Below are 24,674 nucleotides of genomic sequence, written 5' to 3' on the forward strand. Positions count from 1 at the left end.
CTTCATCAATATTTTGTAGTCACAGTTAGTAAGCGCTATGGGTCTGTAGGAGGAAAGTTGCTTGAGCTTTTCGGTCTCTTCTGTTTTCGGTATTAGTACTGTATGGGACTGGCCAAAGGATGGTGGAAGTATTTTCAGTTCATATGCTTCATTGAAAACTGCTGTTAAGATAGGAGCTAGGTGGCTTTTGAACGATTTGAACCATGCGGCACAAAGACCGTCTGGACCTGGCGACTTCCCAGGATTCAGGTCTTCGATGGCTTTCATCACTTCATGTTCTGTTAATGGTCGTTCTAAGGTTTCTTTAACCTCACTCGACAGCTGTGGGATTCGTTGCAAAAATAATTTCTTGAAATCGTGCATGTTGACAGGCCTGAATGTAAAAAGTTCTTTGTAATGCTCAAAGAAAGCACGCCCTATATTATTGTTATCCGTTAATACCACCCCTTCATATTCGATAGCCTCAATCTGCTTACGTCTCGAGTGCTTTTTTTCTAACCCCAGTGCTCTTTTCGTTGGCGTTTCCCCGCATGATAGCCTTTCTGCTCTGGCGTGCACTAGCGCACCTCGAAAGCGATCTTCGTCGAATACCTCGAGCTTCTTCTTAACGGCGCGCATATCTTGTTGATAGGCGCCAGGTTGCATGCATTCAAGCTTCGCAAATTTTTCTAGCAATGTTGTTAAATCCTTTTCTTTGGCCTTTTGTTCATATCGCAGTACGCTACTTCTTTCGATTGCCTTCAATTTAATGCTTTGCTTCAGCAACTCCCATTCCTCACCAAATTTCGTAGGACTGTCTGTTCCAAAAGAATTCAGAGCAGCCACTACATTTTCGTTAAAAGTTTCATCCCGTAGCAGCTCTGCATTCAATTTCCACAGTTCCCAGACGAACTTGTTTCGTTCTTTCTTCCTGCCCACCGTGCATTTTACCAGGCAGTGGTCAGAATATGATATGGCCGTAACTGTGTAGCACTGGCATTTTTCAACTAAATCATATGAAAGATAGATACGGTCTAAGCGTGCGTGACTTGTGCCCTGAAAGTGAGTGTAGCTTACGTCTCCGTGACCGCGAAAACATTCTGCGATATCTTCTAATTCGAATTCGTGTGTGATCTGCGCCAGGATATCACTACTTCTGTCACAATCCACGCGACGCGTAGACCTATCCTCAGCTTTCAATACGCAGTTGAAGTCGCCTACACAGGCTATCATTTTTTGCACATGTAAATGATGCTTTAAACTCAAAAAGAAATTTGCCCTCTCTTGCACAGTATTAGGCGCATAAATGCAAAACACGCGCCATTGGACATTACAATAGCTGAAGTCACAAAAGACAAGTCGACCAGAAGTACAGGAGAAGTAACCATCTATAACAAGACCAGGGAGCTTCCTCACGAACAGCACACACCCTGCCGAAGTCCCTAAGGCGTGGCTCACTACCGTATAGTAGTTATACGTGAACCTTTGCACCATGCTCCCGGTCTCCTCCTCGCCGTCTACCTTGGTTTCTTGCACGGCTAAAACGTCGAGGTCGTGGTCCACTAGTAGTCTGTAAACCTGACTCTGTTTCCTTTTGGCGGCCAGACCTCGAACGTTTAGCGTGCCGAGGCTAAGCGACGGGTTGGTAGCCATTATTGGTGAAAACCGGAGGGGAGAAGGCCCGGAGCATGGTGCTCACCTTAACGTCTAGCTGACCGCTAGACGCCTCCGTGGCCATCCGGCGGCCGTCGCCCGGGTTCCTCTTTGGTCGGCTTCGGGGTAAGCCTACGGTCAGTCTCCAGGTTCGGCTTAGGCTTGAGGGTGGAGCGCCTTCCAGGTAGCGTCTTAGCGGGTGGTGCCTCCGAGTCACCGCCGGCCTTTCCGTCGACTTTCTCCTCGTGCTGCAGGGATCTCTTGACCGGTGCCGAGACGGATTCGACGCGGGCGCTAGCAGGGGTCGCGTTGTCGTCCGCCTCTGCCTGCGTTGCATCCGTAGCTGGCTGGTGGCTCTCATTTTCTTGCGGGGCCGTCTTCACGCTCTCGACTGTAGCTGCTGGTTCTTTGGGGGGAGGGATATTCCTTCCTCCTTCGGCTTGCTTGGTCGTCGCGCCGGTTTCTGCCACCACTTTGCCGTTTCCAGCTCCCGTGGCCGCTTCCTCCGCCTCGGTCACGTCCATTACATGGTCTAACGTCGACGGCTCGCTCTCCGCCGAACCCGCGGCTACTGCGTATGAACGCACACAGTCCGCGTCGTTGTGTCCAAAACGCCTGCACCGCGAGCAACGGGGAACCTTGCATTCACGACGAACGTGGCCAGAGCCCCGGCAGCGCAGGCACTGCATGGGACGTCCTGGGGCTACCACCAGCGCAAGCTCGCCGGCGACGCGGATCTGGTGGGGCAGGTCGTCGACTTTCATTCCTGCCTTCAGCTGCAGCAGCACTGCTCGGGTCGTAGAGCCCTTGTCGGAAACGCCATCCACTCGCCAGCGCTCCCGGGTCACTTCCGTCACCTTGCCGAAGGAGGCCAGCGCGGTCTTGACGTCTTCGTCGTCCACCCCATGCAGAAGCCAGTGGATACGAAGCTTCACCTGTTGTTCCTTGGGGTCGATGACCAGGCAGCGACGCCCCTTCACCTGCAGCTCCTTCAGGGCCGCCACCTTTTCGGCAGCCTCGGCTGTCTTCATCGTCACCGCCCATACATGGTTTATTTGGTATGCTCCAAGGGCGACGACGCCAGAGAGCATACCAACAGCTTGAAGCGCGTCTCGAAAATCTTCTACACGAAACGGGCGAACACGAGCGTCGCCGTGCAAAAAAACTGTGTTCAAAACAATACGTCCTGTAGGTAGGCGAGGCAAAATTATTTGGTAATCTTTATCTTCTTCCGTCGAAAGCCTGTTGCCGCGGCTAACAGCCGCATATGCCGCTCCATTGGAGCCCATGATCCCGCGATCCGTTCAGCTCGGGAGCCGGAAGCAGAATGCTGCGCCACTCTGCTGCTCCTGCGTGCTATGTATATTTGTTTATATTTGTAATTAACGAGAGTAGTCCTTTTCTTTTTTTTTTTTTAGGGCGAGGAACACCAGCGCGTAGCACAAGAGAGCATTTCTCGGAGGGCAATTAGGGCTATAAGACACCAAATTACTGCGCTGATATGCTCTTTATGTTAAATGGCACCAAAATAAAATAAAGGAAATATGTAGCAGAGCGTGGTTTCGATCCACGGATCTCTGGGTTATGGGCCCAGCACGCTTCCGCTGCGCCACTCTGCTGCTCCTGCGCGCTATGTATATTTGTTTATATTTGTAATTAACGAGAGTAGTCTTTTTTTTTTTCTTTTTTAGGGCGAGGAACACCAGCGCGTAGCACAAGAGAGCATTTCTCGGAGGGCAATTAGGGCTAAAAGACATCAAATTACTGCGTTGATATGCTCTTTATATTAAATGGCACCAAAATAAAATAAAGGAAATATGTAGCAGAGCGTGGTTTCGATCCACGGACCTCTGGGTTATGGGCCCAGCACGCTTCCGCTGCGCCACTCTGCTGCTCCTGCGTGCTATGTATATTTGTTTATATTTGTAATTAACGAGAGTAGTCTTTTTTTTTTTTCTTTTTTAGGGCGAGGAACACCAGCGCGTAGCACAAGAGAGCATTTCTCGGAGGGCAATTAGGGCTATAAGACACCAAATTACTGCGCTGATATGCTCTTTATATTAAATGGCACCAAAATAAAATAAAGGAAATATGTAGCAGAGCGTGGTTTCGATCCACGGACCTCTGGGTTATGGGCCCAGCACGCTTCCGCTGCGCCACTCTGCTCTTTTTTTTTTTTTTTTATTTATTGCCGGTCTTCGACATTACTCAGACGGTACAGTTAGCACACACTTGTGTATCACGAATTCCAACCGTTGGAGGAGGAAAAAAAAACGGAAGGTGCGTAAGGAAAGAAACCGCACAATAGAGCCGTCTGTCCATATTGGACTGGCTTTGTCATACTAAAATTCCTTCATGGCTGTCAGGGGTTCTAGCCTCGACAGCCAATCCGGTACACATTCTTGTATTTTATGCATTTCAATAAATCGCGACATACATTCTTTGAAGTAAGCACGAGCTGGCCTAGCGTCAGGATCGCAATGGTACCCTGCCATACGAGCCCGCCATATACAGTGTAGAGCATTTAACATAACAAAGTCATAGGGAACCCCGTCGTCATCTTTAATGGCCAGATACCTGATACCTTGGGGGTCCACCGGCAGCTCTTTCTTCAGGGTTCGCTTTAAGACGTCCCAGAAGAAAACTGCCGCCCAGCAATGTAGGAAAACGTGATCTATGTTTTCGGGCTTCTTGCATATCAAGCAGTGCGACCCCCAAGGTACGAGACAACCCCGTTCCTCCAGAAACGTCTTCACGGAGAGCGTTCCTGTGTGTAGCTTAAAGAAGAAGGTCTTTACCCCTGGTGGCACCTGCATCTGTTTTACTCTTTTAAGTACATCCTGTCCTGGCCCTCCACTGTATATGGCTCTGTATAAGGGCACTGGGAAAACAATGTCGCATACATCTCTATACAATGTTTTCCTTTTCACATCACAAAGGTAATCATTTGTAAAACGAACAGAAAGGAAGCGTACACTGTCAACAACTTCCTTGAAATAACCACGCAGAGTTCCAGTCAAATTTGCCGTGCTAACAACATGTGCCGGCAAAGCGTTACTCAACCTTAGCTGACATACGGCGCGCAGAAAAGGATCGCGAACATCGCGAAAAAACAAAAATCGGTTTACAACTTGACGAACAAAAAGATGCGCCAGGCCCACACCCCCATCCTTCACTCTTCTGAACAAATTTGTTCGGCTGCACCTTTCCCATGTTGATCCCCAGATGAAAACTGCAAACACTCTGTGCAGCCTTTGCACATTTACTCTAGAACAATACAGCGTTTGCAAGACGTAATATAACTTAGTAATAAAAAACACGTTACAAATTGTCGCTCTTGCAAAAATGGACAGGTTAGTACTTTTCCATTTGTTTACTTTTTCTTTCAGTTCCTTGGTTTGGTTCCTCCAGTATTCGTCGCTGCTATTATACCCTTCGAGGGGAACACCCAGATACCTGGTCGGAGTTTTCACCCAGTTCACGTTCGCGAAATAGTCGGGTGCAGAAAACCAGTCCCCGTGCCACAGGCCTAGCGATTTGCCCCAGTTTACTCTGCTACCCGTTACGGCGCAGAAATGTTGTACTACAGATATGGTTTCCGTTACACTTGGTTTGTCAGTGCAACACACTGGAATGTCATCTGCATATGCGAGCAACTTCACTTCGGTCGCTGCCAATCTGAAACCACGTATTCCGTCATTTTCATTAATTGCTACACACATTGCTTCTACGTAGATAGCAAATAATAGCGGACTGAGGGGGCAGCCTTGGCGCACTGAACGCCTGATGTTAATGGGGCCCCCAGACACTTGTTAACAATTAATCTTGTTGTGCAGTTCTGGTACGCCAAGGCCACGCCCTCAGTGATGGTGGAACCGACATTAACATGATCTAAGATGGCAAACAAAATAACGTGAGCGACACAATCGAACGCTTTCTCTAGGTCGAGCTGAAGTACTGCAACACGGCCACCGATGACGTCACAGCACTCGAGCACACATCGCATCTTATGGATGTTTGAAAAAATAGATCGCCCTTTGATGCCACAAGTTTGATGGTCTGCGACTATTTCCTTGATGACGCCTTGAAGCCTGCTAGCTAAAACCTTCATAAATATTTTATAATCGACGTTTGTTAGTGAAATCGGTCTGTAGGATGACACAAATCTGAGTTTGTCTATTTGATCGCTCTTCGGTATTAGAATGGTGTGCGTTTTTCCAAAGGAAGGTGGTAATGATTTCTTTTCGTATGCGTCATTAAATACATGCGCAAGCAAAGGCGCCAGCTCTCTTTTAAAAGCTTTATATAGACCCGCGCTGAGTCCATCAGGTCCCGGTGATTTACCCAAGTTCAAATCGTCGATTGCCTTTTCGACTTCTCTCTCCCTTATTTTTTCCTCTAATCGCTTTTTTACGTCATCGCTCAAACGTGGCATGCGATGCAGAAAACCTGCTTTAAAACCCTCAACATTCGCTTCCTGAAATGCGAAGAGCGAGTGATAGTACTCAAAGAAGGCGCGCTGAATGCTATCACTGTCTTCAACGACATTCCCATTCACTAAAATCTGCTCGACATGGTTTTTTCGTCCATACGCCTTCTCAAGACCCAGCGCCCTTTTAGTGGGCGTCTCCCCTGCCGCTAGTGCATCCGCTCGTGCTCGCACGATGGCTCCTTGATAGCGTTCCTTGTCAAAGAGTTCAAGTTTTTCTTTGACGTTTCGCACATCGTCTTTGTACGCACCAGGCTCTTTGCACTCAAGCGTTAGCAGCTGCCCAAGCAGTGTTCTGAAACCTTTTTCTTTCATTTCCTTCTCGAATTTTTTTACAACTAGATCTTTCTATTGCTTTCATTTTAATCTTTTCTTTAAAACATTCCCACTTCTCGACGATTGTTCCCGCAGCATCACATTGAACTTCATTAATCGCATCCCGTACGACCTGTAAAAAGGGCTGGTCATTTAGTAACAAGGCATTCAGTTTCCACATATCCCACTTAAATACATGTCGCTTTTTCATTATACCTACGTTACATTTCACAAGGCAGTGATCTGAAAACGACACTGGTACTACACAGTAACCGTGGCATCTTGGAATCATATCCAATGAAATGTACATTCGGTCCAAACGCGCATGGCTGCTGCCCTGAAAACGTGTAAAAGTCACTTGACGCCCCCCTTCCAGACATTCATAAACATCATCGAGTTCATTTTCATTAATTAAATTTGATAACGCTTCACTGCTTCGGTCACGCACACCTGCATTATTGACTCTGTCACCAGCACTCAACACACAATTAAAGTCCCCTAACATCATCACGCGCATATTACAACAAACATATCGTGAAAGGTTCGAAAAAAAACGGGCGCGCTCATCTACTGAATTCGGCGCATATACGCATATGATGCGGAACTCTGAATCACCCATAACAATATCACAAAGAACAATCCTTCCTGACTGACACGAAAAAATGCTCTGAATCTGCAGTCCAGGCAGCTTCTTCACAAGAAGAACGCACCCTCCAGCCGTGCCTACAGCATGGCTAACCACCGCAAAATACCTAGTCGTGAAACGTCGCACCATGCTCCCGGTCTCCTCCTCTCCTTCAACCTTAGTTTCCTGGACGGCTAGTACGTCTATGTCGTGGTCAGTGACCAAACGTAGGACCTGACTTTGCCTACGACTAGCTGCCAGCCCTCTCAAGTTTAATGTGGCAATCCTCAGGGGCGGTATTTGAGCCATCTTGATCTAAAAGAAAAGTAAAGTAGGCCCGGAGCATGGTGCTTACCGCTCACGACTAGCCCTCGGCTAGCCGCCTCCGGGACCTCCCGGTTTGTTGGTGTCCTTAGACGTGGCCGCTTTGTCGGCAGGCTTCCTTTCAGGCGGTACATTGGGCTTTGGCTTGTAGCCCATCCGCCTCCCATGAGGCGTCTTCGTCGGTGGTCCCTCACTGGTGCTGGGTGTCCGATCCTCGCGGTCCTTCGTCTGGTCGTGGGTGCGCTTGACGGAGGCAGCAAGAGCCCCAGTACGGTCGTCGTCGGTGACGCCCTCGTCCTGCTGCATTGCGGTCGCGTCGTCAGTTGCGTCTTCACTGACGTTTCCCGTCGCCTGCCCCTGGGTCGTAGCATCCCGTTCCGTCCTACTCGGCTTCTGAGTAGCCTCAGCCGCGTTGCCGTCTACCTCCAGAATCGTCGTCCTACTACTTGTCTCTGTCGACACCATGTCACCGGTTCCTTTAGCCGCGTCCTCCGCCTCGGCCACATCCATGAGGTGCTCTACCGCAACATCATTCACTGGTGGGCCTGTCACAGCGGCATAGGACTTCACGCATTCAGCGTCGACGTGGCCGAAACGTCTGCACCGGGTACAACGCGGTACTCTGCACTCACGGCGGACGTGTCCCGTGCCGTGGCAGCGCAGGCACTGCATCGGTCGACCGGGAACGACGACCAAGGCTAACTCTCCACCGACGCGGATCTGATGGGGGAGGTCTTCCACCTTCATGCTGGCCTTCAGCTTGAGAAGGACGGTCCTGGTGGTTGAGGTCTTAGTTCCCATGCCTTCAACGCGCCACCGTTCCCGGCTCACCTCCTCCACCTTGCCGAAAGCCGCGAAAGCCGTCCGGACGTCCTCGTCGGCAACGCCGTAGAGCAGCCAGTGAAGCCTAAGCTTCACCTGTTGGTCCTGCGGGTCAATGATGAGGCACCGTCGTCCCTTCACTTGAAGTTCCTTCAGGGCAAGCAGCCTTTTCGTTGCACTTGCATCGCAGAGGGTCACTGCCCAGACGTGGTTGATTTGGTACGCCCCTATGCATACCACATCCGGCAGCAGGCCCGTCGGCAGAAGGGCATCCCTGAAATCCTCCACCTTGTACGGCCTCGCACGTACATCACCGTGCAAAAAGACGGTGTTAATCACCAGTTGTCCTTTAGGCAGCTGCGGCAAAATAAAAGCATAATCCTTATCATCGTCGAGCCTGTTTCCGCGGCCAAAAGTGGCCGCTGTCGCTGCTCCACTGGAGCCCATGATCCTGCTGACCGCTCAGCTCGGCTGCCGGAAGCAGAATGCTGCGCCACTCTGCTGCTCCTGCGTGCTATGTATATTTGTTTATATTTGTAATTAACGAGAGTAGTCTTTTTTTTTTCTTTTTTAGGGCGAGGAACACCAGCGCGTAGCACAAGAGAGCATTTCTCGGAGGGCAATTAGGGCTATAAGACACCAAATTACTGCGCTGATATGCTCCTTTATATTAAAGGGCACCAAAATAAAATAAAGGAAATATGTAGCAGAGCGTGGTTTCGATCCACGGACCTCTGGGTTATGGGCCCAGCACGCTTCCGCGGCGCCACTCTGCTGCTCCTGCGTGCTATGTATATTTGTTTATATTTGTAATTAACGAGAGTAGTCTTTTTTTTTTTTTTTTTTTAGGGCGAGGAACACCAGCGTGTAGCACAAGAGAGCATTTCTCGGGTGGCAATTAGGGCTATAAGACACCAAATTACTGCGCTGATATGCTGTTTATATTAAATGGCACCAAAATAAAATAAAGGAAATATGTAGCAGAGCGCGGTTTCGATCCACGGACCTCTGGGTTATGGGCCCAGCACGCTTCCGCTGCGCCACTCTTTTTTTTTTTTCTTTATTGCCAGACCTCGACATATCACAACACACATTCCTAAATGATATAAACAAAGACCAAAGAAGCAAAAAGGGATGAATACACAAACGGAACAAGGAACAGTAATATTTACATTCGCTGCCGTCCGCTACTGTGGCACGACGTTGTCGGATTAAAATTCCTTTAGTGCTGTAAGGGGTTCAACCCTCGACAGCCACTGAGGAACAGGCTGTTGCATCTTGATCACTTCCACATACCGTTGCATGGCTTCACAAAAGTACAGACGCGCCGGTCGGGCATCCGGGTCACAATGGTAACCCGCCATTCTTGCGCGCCATAAACAGTGGAGGCCCGTAAGCATGATCAGGTCGTACGGGAAACCTTCGTCGTCATATACTGGCAGAAACCTGATTCCGTGGGGATCTATAGGTAGCTCCTTTTTTAGAGTCCTTTGTAACACGTCCCAGAAAAAGACCCCTTCCCAACAGTGGATGAAGACGTGATCTATGCTTTCTGTTTTTTTACATATAAGGCAGTTGGTTCCCCATGGCATGTAGAACCCACGTTGTTCAAGGAAGATTTTAACAGGTACAGTACCAGTGTGTAATTTAAAAAAGAACGATTTAGTGGCTGGTTGAACTGGCATCTTCTTCACCCTTTTCAATACATCTAGGCCTGGGCCTCCACTGTACGGGGCTCTGTACATAGGTACCAGCAAAACACTGTCACATAAATCACGATATAACTTTTTCCGTTTTACACTCCACAAATATGCACTTGAAAAACGAACACGCAAAAAGGAAACACTCTGAACTATTTCCCGAAAGAAACCACGGACTGGTCCTGGCATTATTTCCGTACCTACAACGAATTCGGGAAGTGATCTTGACAGCCTCATTTGGATCACCGTGCGCAGAAATGGGTCGTTTGTATCTCGAAAGAAGGAGAATCTATTCACCAGTTGACGCAAGAAGAGGTGCGCCAACCCCAGACCACCATCCTTCACGCGCCGGAAGAGATTATCTCGGCTACATCGCTCCCAGCTCGATGCCCACACGAATACAGCGAACACGCGGTGCAGTTTCTGCACATTAATACGAAAGCACTGTAGTACCTGCATTACGTACCAGATCTTTGTCACGAGAAACATGTTGCACGCTGTAGCTCTCGCGAATATTGACAAGTAACAGGCGTTCCATCGGTCGGCTTTTTCTTTTAGTTGTTTTGTCCGCTCCTTCCAGTACTCGCTACTGTCCTTGTAGGCATCAAGGGGTGCTCCAAGGTACTTAACTGGCGTCGTGACCCAGTTTACGTTCGAAAAGTGGTCTGGTGTAGACGCCCATCTTCCATGCCAAAACCCCAAACATTTCTGCCAGTTAACGTAGCTGTTAGTGACGTTACCACACTTTTTGACGATGTTAACAGTATTCAATACACTTTGTTTGTCCTTACAGCACACAGCCACATCGTCAGCGTATGCCAGTAGCTTCACTTCTGCTGATTGAAGACTAAACCCCTTAATACATTCATTTTCAATGATGGCCAGACATAGCGTTTCTATGTAGACACAAAACAGGAGTGGACTGAGTGGACAACCCTGGCGAACGGAGCGCTTCACGTTAATGGGGGCCCCCAACATCTGATTAATTATAAGTCTGGTATAGCAGCTCCGGTACGCCATGGTCACCCCTTCAGTGATTATGTGGCCAAAATTAACGTGTTCAAGGATGGTAAGCAATATGTCGTGAGAAACACAATCAAACGCCTTCTCCAAGTCTAGCTGGAGGATGGCTACTGCATCGCACATGGCGTCACAACACTCCAGCACACACTTCATTTTATGGATGTTAGTGAAAATGGTTCTTCCACGAATACCACACGTCTGGTGTGGGCCGACTACTTCCTGAATAACTGACTGGACCCGTCGTGCCAACACCTTCATCAATATTTTGTAGTCGCAGTTAGTAAGCGCTATGGGTCTGTAGGAGGAAAGTTGCTTCAGCTTTTCGGTCTCTTCTGTTTTCGGTATTAGTACTGTATGGGACTGGCCAAAGGATGGTGGAAGTATTTTCAGTTCATATGCTTCATTGAAAACTGCTGTTAACATAGGAGCTAGCTGGCTCTTGAACGATTTGTACCAAGCGGCACAAAGACCGTCTGGACCTGGCGACTTCCCAGGATTCAGGTCTTCGATGGCTTTCATCACTTCATGTTCTGTTAATGGTCGTTCTAAGGTTTCTTTAACCTCACTCGACAGCTGTGGGATTCGTTGCAAAAATAATTTCTTGAAATCGTGCATGTTGACAGGCCTGAATGTAAAAAGTTCTTTGTAATGCTCAAAGAAAGCACGCCCTATATTATTGTTATCCGTTAATACCACCCCTTCATATTCGATAGCCTCAATCTGCTTACGTCTCGAGTGCTTTTTTTCTAACCCCAGTGCTCTTTTCGTTGGCGTTTCCCCGCATGATAGCCTTTCTGCTCTGGCGCGCACTAGCGCACCTCGGAAGCGATCTTCGTCGAATACCTCGAGCTTCTTCTTAACGGCGCGCATATCTTGTTGATAGGCGCCAGGTTGCATGCATTCAAGCTTCGCAAATTTTTCTAGCAATGTTGTTAAATCCTTTTCTCTGGCCTTTTGTTCATATCGCAGTACGCTACTTCTTTCGATTGCCTTCAATTTAATGCTTTGCTTCAGCAACTCCCATTCCTCACCAAATTTCGTAGGACTGTCTGTTCCAAAACAATTCAGAGCAGCCACTACATTTTCGTTAAAAGTTTCATCCCGTAACAGCTCTGCATTCAATTTCCACAGTTACCAGACGAACTTGTTTCGTTCTTTCTTCCTGCCCACCGTGCATTTTACCAGGCAGTGGTCAGAATATGATATGGCCGTAACTGTGTAGCACTGGCATTTTTCAACTAAATCATATGAAAGATAGATACGGTCTAAGCGTGCGTGACTTGTGCCCTGAAAGTGAGTGTAGCTTACGTCTCCGTGACCGCGAAAACATTCTGCGATATCTTCTAATTCGAATTCGTGTGTGATCTGCGCCAGGATATCACTACTTCTGTCACAAACCACGCGACGCGTAGACCTATCCTCAGCTTTCAATACGCAGTTGAAGTCGCCTAGACAGGCTATCATTTTTTGCACATGTAAATGATGCTTTAAACTCAAAAAGAAATTTGCCCTCTCTTGCACAGTATTAGGCGCATAAATGCAAAACACGCGCCATTGGACATTACAATAGCTGAAGTCACAAAAGACAAGTCGACCAGAAGTACAGGAGAAGTAACCATCTATAACAAGACCAGGGAGCTTCCTCACGAACAGCACACACCCTGCCGAAGTCCCTAAGGCGTGGCTCACTACCGTATAGTAGTTATACGTGAACCTTTGCACCATGCTCCCGGTCTCCTCCTCGCCGTCTACCTTGGTTTCTTGCACGGCTAAAACGTCGAGGTCGTGGTCCACTAGTAGTCTGTAAACCTGACTCTGTTTCCTTTTGGCGGCCAGACCTCGAACGTTTAGCGTGCCGAGGCTAAGCGACGGGTTGGTAGCCATTATTGGTGAAAACCGGAGGGGAGAAGGCCCGGAGCATGGTGCTCACCTTAACGTCTAGCTGACCGCTAGACGCCTCCGTGGCCATCCGGCGGCCGTCGCCCGGGTTCCTCTTTGGTCGGCTTCGGGGAAAGCCTACGGTCAGTCTCCAGGTTCGGCTTAGGCTTGAGGGTGGAGCGCCTTCCAGGTAGCGTCTTAGCGGGTGGTGCCTCGGAGTCACCGCCGGCCTTTCCGTCGACTTTCTCCTCGTGCTGCAGGGATCTCTTGACCGGTGCCGAGACGGATTCGACGCGGGCGCTAGCAGGGGTCGCGTTGTCGTCCGCCTCTGCCTGCGTTGCATCCGTAGCTGGCTGGTGGCTCTCATTTTCTTGCGGGGCCGTCTTCACGCTCTCGACTGTAGCCGCTGGTTCTTTGGGGGGAGGGATATTCCTTCCTCCTTCGGCTTGCTTGGTCGTGGCGCCGGTTTCTGCCGCCACTTTGCCGTTTCCAGCTCCCGTGGCCGCTTCCTCCGCCTCGGTCACGTCCATTACATGGTCTAACGTCGACGGCTCGCTCTCCGCCGAACCCGCGGCTACTGCGTATGAACGCACACAGTCCGCGTCGTTGTGTCCAAAAAGCCTGCACCGCGAGCAACGGGGAACCTTGCATTCACGACGAACGTGGCCAGAGCCCCGGCAGCGAGGGCACTGCATGGGACGTCCTGGGGCTACCACCAGCGCAAGCTCGCCGGCGACGCGGATCTGGTGGGGCAGGTCGTCGACTTTCATTCCTGCCTTCAGCTGCAGCAGCACTGCTCGGGTCGTCGAGCCCTTGTCGGAAACGCCATCCACTCGCCAGCGCTCCCGGGTCACTTCCGTCACCTTGCCGAAGGAGGCCAGCGCGGTCTTGACGTCTTCGTCGTCCACCCCATGCAGAAGCCAGTGGATACGAAGCTTCACCTGTTGTTCCTTGGGGTCGATGACCAGGCAGCGACGCCCCTTCACCTGCAGCTCCTTTAGGGCCGCCACCTTTTCGGCAGCCTCGGCTGTCTTCATCGTCACCGCCCATACATGGTTTATTTGGTATGCTCCAAGGGCGACGACGCCAGAGAGCATACCAACAGCTTGAAGCGCGTCTCGAAAATCTTCTACACGAAACGGGCGAACACGAGCGTCGCCGTGCAAAAACACTGTGTTCAAAACAATACGTCCTGTAGGTAGGCGAGGCAAAATTATTTGGTAATCTTTATCTTCTTCCGTCGAAAGCCTGTTGCCGCGGCTAACAGCCGCATATGCCGCTCCATTGGAGCCCATGATCCCGCGATCCGTTCAGCTCGGGAGCCGGAAGCAGAAATGCTGCGCCACTCTGCTGCTCCTGCGCGCTATGTATATTTGTAATTACCGAGAGTAGTCTTTTTTCTTTTTTTTTTAGGGCGAGGAACACCAGCGCGTAGCACATGAGAGCATTTCTCGGAGGGCAATTAGGGCTATAAGACACCAAATTACTGCGCTGATATGCTCTTTATATTAAATGGCACCAAAATAAAATAAAGGAAATATGTAGCAGAGCGTGGTTTCGATCCACGGACCTCTGGGTTATGGGCCCAGCACGCTTCCGCTGCGCCACTCTGCTGCTCCTGCGTGCTATGTATATTTGTTTATATTTGTAATTAACGAGAGTAGTCTTTTTTTTTTTTTTTTTTTTTTAGGGCGAGGAACACCAGCGCGTAGCACAAGAGAGCATTTCTCGGAGGGCAATTAGGGCTATAAGACACCAAATTACTGCGCTGATATGCTCTTTATGTTAAATGGCACCAAATTAAAATAAAGGAAATATGTAGCAGAGCGTGGTTTCGATCCACGGACCTCTGGGTTATGGGCCCAGCACGCTTCCGCTGCGCCACTCTGCTGCTCCTGCGCGCTGTGTATATTTGTTTATATTTGTAATTAACGAGAGTAGTCTTTTTTTTTTTTTTTTTTTTTTAGGGCGAGGAACACCAGCGCGGAGCACATGAGAGCATTTCTCGGAGGGCAATTAGGGCTATAAGACACCAAATTACTGCGCTGATATGCTCTTTATATTAAATGGCACCAAAATAAAATAAAGGAAATATGTAGCAGAGCGTGGTTTCGATCCACGGACCTCTGGGTTATGGGCCCAGCACGCTTCCGCTGCGCCACTCTGCTGCTCCTGCGTGCTATGTATATTTGTTTATATTTGTAATTACCGAGAGTAGTCTTTTTTTTTTTTTTTTTTAGGGCGAGGAACACCAGCGCGTAGCACATGAGAGCATTTCTCGGAGGGCAATTAGGCCTATAAGACACCAAATTACTGCGCTGATATGCTCTTTATGTTAAATGGCACCAAAATGAAATAAAGGAAATATGTAGCAGAGCGTGGTTTCGATCCACGGACCTCTGGGTTATGGGCCCAGCACGCTTCCGCTGCGCCACTCTGCTTTTTTTTTTTTATTTAATGCCGGTTTTCGACATAACACTGAATATACAAATACTGCACACATGTCAGGAATACAAGCTTGCGGGGAAGAACAAAAAAGAAAAAAAATTACAATAATGCCGACTGTCCGTATGGGACCGGCGTCGTCAAATTAAAATTCCTTCATGGCTGTCAGAGCTTCCAGCCTCGACAGCCAATCCGGTGCACATTCTTGCAATTTCTGTACATCAACGAACCGCGACATACATTCTCTAAAATATATGTGAACCGGGCGGGCGTCGGCATCGCAATGGTACCCTGCCATGCGAGCCCGCCATATACAGTGGAGTGCATTCAACATAATAAAGTCGTATGGAACTCCCTCTTCATCCTTAATTGGCAGGTACCGGATCCCTTGGGGGTCTACAGGTAATTCTTTCTTCAGTGTTCGCTTCAAGACGTCCCAGAAGAACACAGCCGCCCAGCAGTGCAAGAACACGTGATCGATGGTTTCGGGCTTCTTGCAGATCAAGCAGTGTGAACCCCACGGCACAAGACAGCCTCGCTCTTCCATAAATGTCTTCACGGAAAGTGTTCCAGTGTGGAGCTTAAAAAAGAAGGTTTTAACCCCTGGTGGCACCTGCATGCGTTTCACCCGTTTAAGGACGTCTTGTCCTGGCCCTCCACTGTATATGGCTCTGTATAAGGGCACTGGGAACACAATGTCGCACACATCATTATACAGAGTTTTCCTTTTCACTTGACATAGATAATCTTTTGAAAAACGAACTGAAAGGAAGCGCACACTGTCGACCACTTCCTTAAGATAACCCCGAAGTTTTCCGGTCATGCTTGCCGTACTAACAACATACGCCGGCAATGCGTCGCTCAACCTGAGTTGACATACGGTGCGCAGAAAAGGATCGCGCACATCTCGAAAAAACAAAAAGCGGTTGACAAGTTGTCGAACAAAAAGATGTGCCAAGCCAACACCCCCGTCCTTCACTCTTCTAAACAAATTGGTTCGGCTAGCTCTCTCCCATGCTGATCCCCAGATGAAGACCGCGAACACTCTGTGCAGCCTTTGCACATTTGCCCTGGAACAATGCAACACTTGCATAACATAATATAACTTCGCTATAAAAAACATATTACAAATTGTCGCCCTTGAAAAAATAGACTGGTTAGTGCTTGTCCATCTGTCCACTTTTTCTTTCGTTTCATTAGTTCGGTTCCTCCAGTACTCATCGCTGCTCTTGTACCTGTCGAGGGGAGCACCCAGATACTTCGTCGGAGTTTTCACCCAGTTGACATTGGCGAAGTATTCCGGTGCCGAAGACCACTCCCCGTGCCACAGCCCGAGGGATTTGCCCCAATTGACTTTGCTGCCCGTGACGTCACAGAAATGTTTTACTACAGCAATTGTTTCAGTCACACTTGGTTCGTCTGTGCAACACACTGCAACGTCATCAGCATACGCTAGCAGCTTCACTTCGGATTCTGCCAATCTAAAACCACGTATATTGTTATTTGCGGTAATGGCCACACACATTGCTTCTATGTATATAGCAAATAACAGAGGACTGAGGGGACAGCCTTGGCGCACTGAACGCATGATGTTAATGGGGGCCCCCAGCGACTTATTAACAATTAACCTTGTAGTGCAGTTCTGGTACGCCAAGGCCACACCCTCAGTGATGATGGTACCGACATTAACATGATCCAATATGGAGAACAAAATAACGTGAGCGACGCAATCGAACGCTTTCTCAAGATCAAGCTGAAGAACTGCAACGCCGCCACCGGTGACGTCACAGCACTCGAGCACACTCCGCATCTTATGGATGTTAGAAAAAATTGTTCGCCCTTTGATTCCACAAGTTTGATGGTCTGTGACGATTTCCTTTATGACACTTTGAAGTCTGGTCGCTAAAATCTTCATAAATATCTTGTAATCCACATTTGTTAGTGATATGGGCCTATAGGATGATACGAATCTCAGTTTATCTAATTTATCGTTCTTCGGAATTAGAATGGTGTGCGCTTTCCCAAAAGAAGGTGGCAATGATTTCTGCTCGTACGCTTCATTAAATACTTCTACTAATAAAGGGGCCAGTTCTCTTTTCAATGTCTTATATGAGGCGGCGCTGAGTCCATCTGGTCCCGGTGACTTGCCCAAGTTTAAATCGTCGATTGCCTTTTCGACTTCCCTCTCCGTTATTTTCCCTTCTAATCGCTCCTTAGCTTCATCACTCAAACGCGGCATGCGGTGCAGAAAGTCCGCTTTGAAACCCTCTAAATTCGCTTCCTGAAATGCAAAGAGCGACTGATAGTATTGGAAGAAGGCGTGTGCTATGCTCTCGTTGTCGTCAACAACAGCTCCATTCATTAAAAGTTGATCGACATGGTTTCGTCTTCCGTGTGCCTTCTCTAAACCAAGCGCCCTTTTAGTGGGCGTCTCCCCTGCCGCCAGTGCATCTGCTCTTGCTCGCACGATGGCACCTTGATAACGTTCTTTGTCGAACTGTTCAAGCTTTTCCTTGACGCTCCGCACATCGTCTTTGTACAGACCAGGCTCTCTGCACTCAAGCGTTATCAGCTGCTGAAGTAGTGTTCGCAAACCCTTTTCTTTATATTCCCTCTCAAATTTGAGGCAGCTTGACCTTTCTAAGGCTTTCATTTTAACTTTTTGTTCAACACATTCCCACTTTTCTGCTATTGTATCAGCCGCATCTTCGCGTAATTCATTAACCGCATCCCGCACTGCCTTTACAAAAGATGCATCATTTAATAACAAGTCATTGAGTTTCCATAGATGCCAATTAAATGCATGTTCCCTTTTCCTTATACCTATGTTACATTTTACCAGGCAGTGATCCGAAAATGACACGGGTACAACGCAATAACCGTGGCATCTTGGAATAGTGCAACGAAATGTACATGCGATCCAGTCGCGCATGACTACTGCCTTGAAAACGCGTAAATGTCACTTGACGCTCCCCTTCCAGACATTGAAAAACATCATCAAGTTCATTTTCATTAATTAATTTTGACAAAACGTCACTACTTCTATCACGCACGCCGGCATTGTTGGCTCGGTCTCTAGCACTCAACACACAATTGAAGTCCCCTAATAACGCAACGCGCTTATTACAGCAAACATATTGTGAGAGGTTCGAAAAAAAGAGGACACGCTCGTCTACAGAATTCGGCGCATAAACGCATATGACGCGAAACTCAAAGTCAGAGATCGTAAAGTCACATAAAACAATCCTTCCATCCAGACAGGACCACACACTTTGAATATGTAAACCCGGCAGCTTCTTCACAAAAAGAATGCACCCCCCGGAGGTGCCTACCGCATGACTCACCACCACAAAGTACCTAGTCGTGAATCGTCGCACCATGCTCCCGGTCTCCTCCTCTCCGTCAACCTTGGTTTCCTGGACGGCTAGTACGTCTATGTCATGGTCCGTTACCAACCGTAGGACCTGACATTGCCTACCACTAGCCGACAACCCTCGCACATTTAGTGTGGCAATACTAAGACGGTATTTCATCCATCTTCATCTAGCGAGAAAAGTAGGCCCGGAGCATGGTGCTTACCCTTCACGACCAGCCCTTGGCTAGCCGCCTCCGGGGCCATCCGGCTTCCCGGCATTGTTTGTCGTCGACACTTTGATCACAGGCTTTCTTTCAGGCGGCACATTCGGCTTTGGTTTGAAGCCCACCCGCCTCCCCTGGGGCGTCTTTGTCGGTGGTCCCTCGGTGGTGCTGGTCGCACCCTCGCCTTGGTCCTTGGTCTGGTCGTGGGGGCGTTTGACCGGGCCGCCAAGAGTCTCAGCCCGGTCGCCGTCTTTCACAGCCTCGTCCTGCTGCATTGCCGTCATACCGTTGTCGGGCGGGTCTTCACTAATGGTTCCCGTCGCGGGGCCCACAGCAGTCGCGCCCTGCGCCTTCCCACTCCGCTTCTCAGTACCTTGAGCAACCGTGCCTTCTGCGCCGACGGTCGACGTCTCGCCGACTGCCGCTGTCGGTACCAGGTCTCCGATGCCTGTAGCGGCGTCCTCCGTCTCGACCACGTCCATGACGTGCTCTGCGGCCACGTCGTTCACTGCTGGGCTTGTCACGGCGGCGTAGGATTTGACGCAGTCGGCGTCAACATGACCGAACCGTCTGCAGCGAGAACAGCGCGGAACTTTACACTCCCGGCGGACGTGCCCCGTGCCTTGGCAGCGCAGGCACTGCATGGGTCGACCAGGGACGACCACCAATGCCAGCTCTCCGCCGACGCGGACCTGATGAGGAAGGTCTTCCATTTTCACGCCGCTTTTCAGCTTTAGAAGCACAGTCCTGGTTGTCGACGTCTTGTCGCCCAGGCCATGGACGCGCCACCTTTCCCGGCTTTCCTCCTCCACCTAGCCGAAAGCCATGAACGCCGTCCGTATGTCCTCGTCTGCAACGCCATAGAGCAGCCAGTGAAGCCTAAGCTTCACCTGCTGGTCTTGCGGGTCCACGATGACACACCGGCTTCCCTTCACTTGCAGTTCTTTAAGGGCCATGAGGCGCTTCGTCGCAGTGGCGTCAGACAGGGTCACCGCCCAGACGTGGTTTATCTGGTACGCCCCTATGCATACCACGTCCGGCAGCAGTCCCGTCGGCAGAAGGGCGTCTCGAAAATCTTCGACCTTGTAAGGTCTGGCGCGTACATCACCGTGTAAAAACACGGTGTTAAAGGCAACTCGTCCTTTCGGCAGCTGAGGCAAAATAAACGGATAATCCTTATCGTCGTCGGTGATCCTGTTTCCGCGACCAAAAGTGGTCGCTGTCGCTGCCCCGGAAGAGGCCATGACCCTACGATCCGAACAGCTCGGCTGCCGGATGCAGAATGAGCTGCGCCACTCTGCTGCTCCTGCGTGCTATGTATATTTGTTTATATTTGTAATTAACGAGAGTAGTCTTTTTTTTTTTAGGGCGAGGAACACCAGCGCGTAGCACAAGAGAGCATTTCTCGGAGGGCAATTAGGGCTATAAGACACCAAATTACTGCGCTGATATGCTCTTTATATTAAATGGCGCCAAAATAAAATAAAGGAAATATGTAGCAGAGCGTGGTTTCGATCCACGGACCTCTGGGTTATGGGCCCAGCACGCTTCCGCTGCGCCACTCTGCTGCTCCTGCGTGCTATGTATATTTGTTTATATTTGTAATTAACGAGAGTAGTCTTTTTTTTTTTTTTTTTTTTTAGGGCGAGGAACACCAGCGCGTAGGACAAGAGAGCATTTCTCGGAGGGCAATTAGGGCTATAAGACACCAAATTACTGCGCTGATATGCTCTTTATGTTAAATGGCACCAAAATAAAATAAAGGAAATATGTAGCAGAGCGTGGTTTCGATCCACGGACCTCTGGGTTATGGGCCCAGCACGCTTCCGCTGCGCCACTCTGCTGCTCCTGCGTGCTATGTATATTTGTTTATATTTGTAATTACCGAGAGTAGTCTTTTTTTTTTTTTTTTTTTTTTTTTAGGGCGAGGAACACCAGCGCGTAGCACATGAGAGCATTTCTCGGAGGGCAATTAGGGCTATAACACACCAAATTACTGCGCTGATATGCTCTTTATGTTAAATGGCACCAAAATAAAATAAAGGAAATATGTAGCAGAGCGTGGTTTCGATCCACGGACCTCTGGGTTATGGGCCCAGCACGCTTCCGCTGCGCCACTCTGCTGCTCATGCGTGCTATGTATATTTGTTTATATTTGTAATTAACGAGAGTGGTCTTCTTTTTTTTTTAGGGCGAGGAACACCAGCGCGTAGCACAAGAGAGCATTTCTCGGAGGGCAATTAGGGCTATAAGACACCAAATTACTGCGCTGATATGCTCTTTATATTAAATGGCACCAAAATAAAATAAAGGAAATATGTAGCAGAGCGTGGTTTCGATCCACGGACCTCTGGGTTATGGGCCCAGCACGCTTCCGCTGCGCCACTCTGCTGCTCCTGCGTGCTATGTATATTTGTTTATATTTATAATTAACGAGAGTAGTCTTTTTTGTTTTTTGTTTTTTTTTTAGGGCGAGGAACACCAGCGCGTAGCACAAGAGAGCATTTCTCGGAGGGTAATTAGGGCTATAAGACACCAAATTACTGCGCTGATATGCTCTTTATGTTAAATGGCACCAAACTAAAATAAAGGAAATATGTAGCAGAGCGTGGTTTCGATCCACGGACCTCTGGGTTATGGGCCCAGCACGCTTCCGCTGCGCCACTCTGCTGCTCCTGCGTGCTATGTATATTTGTTTATATTTGTAATTACCAAGAGTAGTCTTTTTTTTTTTTTTTTTTTTTTTTTAGGGCGAGGAACACCAGCGCGTAGCACATGAGAGCATTTCTCGGAGGGCAATTAGGGCTATAACACACCAAATTACTGCGCTGATATGCTCTTTATATTAAATGGCGCCAAAATAAAATAAAGGAAATATGTAGCAGAGCGTGGTTTCGATCCACGGACCTCTGGGTTATGGGCCCAGCACGCTTCCGCTGCGCCACTCTGCTGCTCCTGCGCGCTATGTATATTTGTTTATATTTGTAATTAACGAGAGTAGTCTTTTTCTTTTTTTTTTTTTTTTTTTTTAGGGCGAGCAACACCAGCGCGGAACACATGAGAGCATTTCTCGGAGGGCAATTAGGGCTATAAGACACCAAATTACTGCGCTGATATGCTCTTTATATTAAATGGCACCAAAATAAAATAAAGGAAATATGTAGCAGAGCGTGGTTTCGATCCACGGACCTCTGGGTTATGGGCCCAGCACGCTTCCGCTGCGCCACTCTGCTGCTCCTGCGCGCTATGTATATTTGTTTATATTTGTAATTAACGAGAGTAGTCTTTTTCTTTTTTTTTTTTTTTTTTAGGGCGAGCAACACCAGCGCGGAACACATGAGAGCATTTCTCGGAGGGCAATTAGGGCTATAAGACACCAAATTACTGCGCTGATATGCTCTTTATATTAAATGGCACCAAAATAAAATAAAGGAAATATGTAGCAGAGCGTGGTTTCGATCCACGGACCTCTGGGTTATGGGCCCAGCACGCTTCCGCTGCGCCACTCTGCTGCTCCTGCGTGATATGTATATTTGTTTATATTTGTAATTAACGAGAGTAGCCTTTTTTTTTTTTTAGGGCGAGGAACACCAGCGCGTAGCACAAGAGAGCATTTCTCGGAGGGCAATTAGGGCTATAAGACACCAAATTACTGCGCTGATATGCTCTTTATGTTAAATGGCACCAAAATAAAACAAAGGAAATATGTAGCAGAGCGTGGTTTCGATCCACGGACCTCTGGGTTATGGGCCCAGCACGCTTCCGCTGCGCCACTCTGCTGCTCCTGCGGGCAATGTATATTTGTTTATATTTGTAATTACCGAGAGTAGTCTTTTCTTTTTTTTTTTTTTTAGGGCGAGGAACACCAGCGCGTAGCACATGAGAGCATTTCTCGGAGGGCAATTAGGGCTATAACACACCAAATTACTGCGCTGATATGCTCTTTATATTAAATGGCACCAAAATAAAATAAAGGAAATATGTAGCAGAGCGTGGTTTCGATCCACGGACCTCTGGGTTATGGGCCCAGCACGCTTCCGCTGCGCCACTCTGCTGCTCCTGCGCGCTATGTATATTTGTTTATATTTGTAATTAACGAGAGTAGTCTTTTTTTTTTTTTTTTTTTAGGGCGAGGAACACCAGCGCGGAGCACATGAGAGCATTTCTCGGAGGGCAATTAGGGCCATAAGACACCAAATTACTGCGCTGATATGCTCTTTATATTAAATGGCACCAAAATAAAATAAAGGAAATATGTAGCAGAGCGTGGTTTCGATCCACGGACCTCTGGGTTATGGGCCCAGCACGCTTCCGCTGCGCCACTCTGCTGCTCCAGTGTGCAATGTAAATTTGTTTATATTTGTAATAAACGAGAGTAGTCTTTTCTTTTTTTTTTTTTTTTAGGGCGAGGAACACCAGCGCTAGCACATGAGAGCATTTCTCGGAGGGCAATTAGGGCTATAAGACACCAAATTACTGCGCTGATATGCTCTTTATATTAAATGGCACCAAAATAAAATAAAGGAAATATGTAGCAGAGCGTGGTTTCGATCCACGGACCTCTGGGTTATGGGCCCAGCACGCTTCCGCTGCGCCACTCTGCTGCTCCTGCGGGCAATGTATATTTGTTTATATTTGTAATTACCGAGAGTAGTCTTTTTTTTTTTTTTTTTTTAGGGCGAGGAACACCAGCGCGTAGCACATGAGAGCATTTCTCGGAGGGCAATTAGGGCTATAACACACCAAATTACTGCGCTGATATGCTCTTTATATTAAATGGCACCAAAATAAAATAAAGGAAATATGTAGCAGAGCGTGGTTTCGATCCACGGACCTCTGGGTTATTGGCCCAGCACGCTTCCGCTGCGCCACTCTGCTGCTCCTGCGCGCTATGTATATTTGTTTATATTTGTAATTAACGAGAGTAGTCTTTTTTTTTTTTTTTTTAGGGCGAGGAACACCAGCGCGGAGCACATGAGAGCATTTTTCGGAAGGCAATTAGGGCTATAAGACACCAAATTACTGCGCTGATATGCTCTTTATATTAAATGGCACCAAAATAAAATAAAGGAAATATGTAGCAGAGCGTGGTTTCGATCCACGGACCTCTGGGTTATGGGCCCAGCACGCTTCCGCTGCGCCACTCTGCTGCTTTTTTTTTTTTTCTTTATTGCCAGTCCTCGACATAACACAACACAAATTCCTAAATGATATAAACAAAGACCAAAGAAGCAAAAAGGGATGAATACACAAACGGAACAAGGAACAGTAATATTTACATTCGCTGCCGTCCGCTACTGTGGCACGACGTTGTCGGATTAAAATTCCTTTAGTGCTGTAAGGGGTTCAACCCTCGACAGCCACTCAGGAACAGGCTGTTGCATCTTGATCACTTCCACATACCGTTGCATGGATTCACAAAAGTACAGACGCGCCGGTCGGGCATCCGGGTCACAATGGTAACCCGCCATTCTTGCGCGCCATAAACTGTGGAGGCCCGTAAGCATGATCAGGTCGTACGGGAAACCTTCGTCGTCATATACTGGCAGAAACCTGATTCCGTGGGGATCTATAGGTAGCTCCTTTTTTAGAGTCCTTTGTAGCACGTCCCAGAAAAAGACCCCTTCCCAACAGTGGATGAAGACGTGATCTATGCTTTCTGTTTTTTACATATAAGGCAGTGGGTTCCCCATGGCATGTAGAAACCACGTTGTTCAAGGAAGATTTTAACAGGTACAGTACCAGTGTGTAATTTAAAAAAGAACGATTTAGTGGCTGGTTGAACTGGCATCTTCTTCACCCTTTTCAATACATCTAGGCCTGGGCCTCCACTGTACGGGGC

General features: G+C 48.4%; 20 non-coding genes across 20 annotated transcripts; all 20 read right to left on the reverse strand.

Annotated features, from left to right (window-relative positions):
- Positions 1 to 3,452: 3,452 nt before the first annotated feature.
- Positions 3,453 to 3,524, reverse strand: TRNAM-CAU (transfer RNA methionine (anticodon CAU)). Its single transcript has one exon. It is a non-coding gene; the product is annotated as a tRNA-Met (tRNA).
- A 202-nt stretch (positions 3,525 to 3,726) lies between these two features.
- On the reverse strand, positions 3,727 to 3,798 carry TRNAM-CAU (transfer RNA methionine (anticodon CAU)). Its single transcript has one exon. It is a non-coding gene; the product is annotated as a tRNA-Met (tRNA).
- Positions 3,799 to 14,350: 10,552 nt separating this feature from the next.
- Positions 14,351 to 14,422, reverse strand: TRNAM-CAU (transfer RNA methionine (anticodon CAU)). Its single transcript has one exon. It is a non-coding gene; the product is annotated as a tRNA-Met (tRNA).
- Positions 14,423 to 14,627: 205 nt separating this feature from the next.
- TRNAM-CAU (transfer RNA methionine (anticodon CAU)) lies at positions 14,628 to 14,699 on the reverse strand. Its single transcript has one exon. It is a non-coding gene; the product is annotated as a tRNA-Met (tRNA).
- Positions 14,700 to 14,904: 205 nt separating this feature from the next.
- Positions 14,905 to 14,976, reverse strand: TRNAM-CAU (transfer RNA methionine (anticodon CAU)). Its single transcript has one exon. It is a non-coding gene; the product is annotated as a tRNA-Met (tRNA).
- Positions 14,977 to 15,177: 201 nt separating this feature from the next.
- TRNAM-CAU (transfer RNA methionine (anticodon CAU)) lies at positions 15,178 to 15,249 on the reverse strand. Its single transcript has one exon. It is a non-coding gene; the product is annotated as a tRNA-Met (tRNA).
- A 5,079-nt stretch (positions 15,250 to 20,328) lies between these two features.
- On the reverse strand, positions 20,329 to 20,400 carry TRNAM-CAU (transfer RNA methionine (anticodon CAU)). The gene has a single exon. It is a non-coding gene; the product is annotated as a tRNA-Met (tRNA).
- Positions 20,401 to 20,604: 204 nt separating this feature from the next.
- On the reverse strand, positions 20,605 to 20,676 carry TRNAM-CAU (transfer RNA methionine (anticodon CAU)). The gene has a single exon. It is a non-coding gene; the product is annotated as a tRNA-Met (tRNA).
- Positions 20,677 to 20,884: 208 nt separating this feature from the next.
- TRNAM-CAU (transfer RNA methionine (anticodon CAU)) lies at positions 20,885 to 20,956 on the reverse strand. Its single transcript has one exon. It is a non-coding gene; the product is annotated as a tRNA-Met (tRNA).
- A 196-nt stretch (positions 20,957 to 21,152) lies between these two features.
- On the reverse strand, positions 21,153 to 21,224 carry TRNAM-CAU (transfer RNA methionine (anticodon CAU)). Its single transcript has one exon. It is a non-coding gene; the product is annotated as a tRNA-Met (tRNA).
- Positions 21,225 to 21,431: 207 nt separating this feature from the next.
- Positions 21,432 to 21,503, reverse strand: TRNAM-CAU (transfer RNA methionine (anticodon CAU)). Its single transcript has one exon. It is a non-coding gene; the product is annotated as a tRNA-Met (tRNA).
- A 208-nt stretch (positions 21,504 to 21,711) lies between these two features.
- TRNAM-CAU (transfer RNA methionine (anticodon CAU)) lies at positions 21,712 to 21,783 on the reverse strand. Its single transcript has one exon. It is a non-coding gene; the product is annotated as a tRNA-Met (tRNA).
- Positions 21,784 to 21,993: 210 nt separating this feature from the next.
- On the reverse strand, positions 21,994 to 22,065 carry TRNAM-CAU (transfer RNA methionine (anticodon CAU)). Its single transcript has one exon. It is a non-coding gene; the product is annotated as a tRNA-Met (tRNA).
- Positions 22,066 to 22,272: 207 nt separating this feature from the next.
- TRNAM-CAU (transfer RNA methionine (anticodon CAU)) lies at positions 22,273 to 22,344 on the reverse strand. The gene has a single exon. It is a non-coding gene; the product is annotated as a tRNA-Met (tRNA).
- A 196-nt stretch (positions 22,345 to 22,540) lies between these two features.
- On the reverse strand, positions 22,541 to 22,612 carry TRNAM-CAU (transfer RNA methionine (anticodon CAU)). Its single transcript has one exon. It is a non-coding gene; the product is annotated as a tRNA-Met (tRNA).
- A 203-nt stretch (positions 22,613 to 22,815) lies between these two features.
- On the reverse strand, positions 22,816 to 22,887 carry TRNAM-CAU (transfer RNA methionine (anticodon CAU)). Its single transcript has one exon. It is a non-coding gene; the product is annotated as a tRNA-Met (tRNA).
- A 202-nt stretch (positions 22,888 to 23,089) lies between these two features.
- TRNAM-CAU (transfer RNA methionine (anticodon CAU)) lies at positions 23,090 to 23,161 on the reverse strand. The gene has a single exon. It is a non-coding gene; the product is annotated as a tRNA-Met (tRNA).
- A 203-nt stretch (positions 23,162 to 23,364) lies between these two features.
- TRNAM-CAU (transfer RNA methionine (anticodon CAU)) lies at positions 23,365 to 23,436 on the reverse strand. The gene has a single exon. It is a non-coding gene; the product is annotated as a tRNA-Met (tRNA).
- Positions 23,437 to 23,638: 202 nt separating this feature from the next.
- TRNAI-AAU (transfer RNA isoleucine (anticodon AAU)) lies at positions 23,639 to 23,710 on the reverse strand. The gene has a single exon. It is a non-coding gene; the product is annotated as a tRNA-Ile (tRNA).
- Positions 23,711 to 23,910: 200 nt separating this feature from the next.
- TRNAM-CAU (transfer RNA methionine (anticodon CAU)) lies at positions 23,911 to 23,982 on the reverse strand. The gene has a single exon. It is a non-coding gene; the product is annotated as a tRNA-Met (tRNA).
- Positions 23,983 to 24,674: the final 692 nt, after the last annotated feature.

Source organism: Dermacentor variabilis, unplaced genomic scaffold (genome assembly GCF_050947875.1).
Source record: "Dermacentor variabilis isolate Ectoservices unplaced genomic scaffold, ASM5094787v1 scaffold_13, whole genome shotgun sequence".
NCBI classification, from domain to species: Eukaryota; Metazoa; Arthropoda; class Arachnida; order Ixodida; family Ixodidae; genus Dermacentor; species Dermacentor variabilis.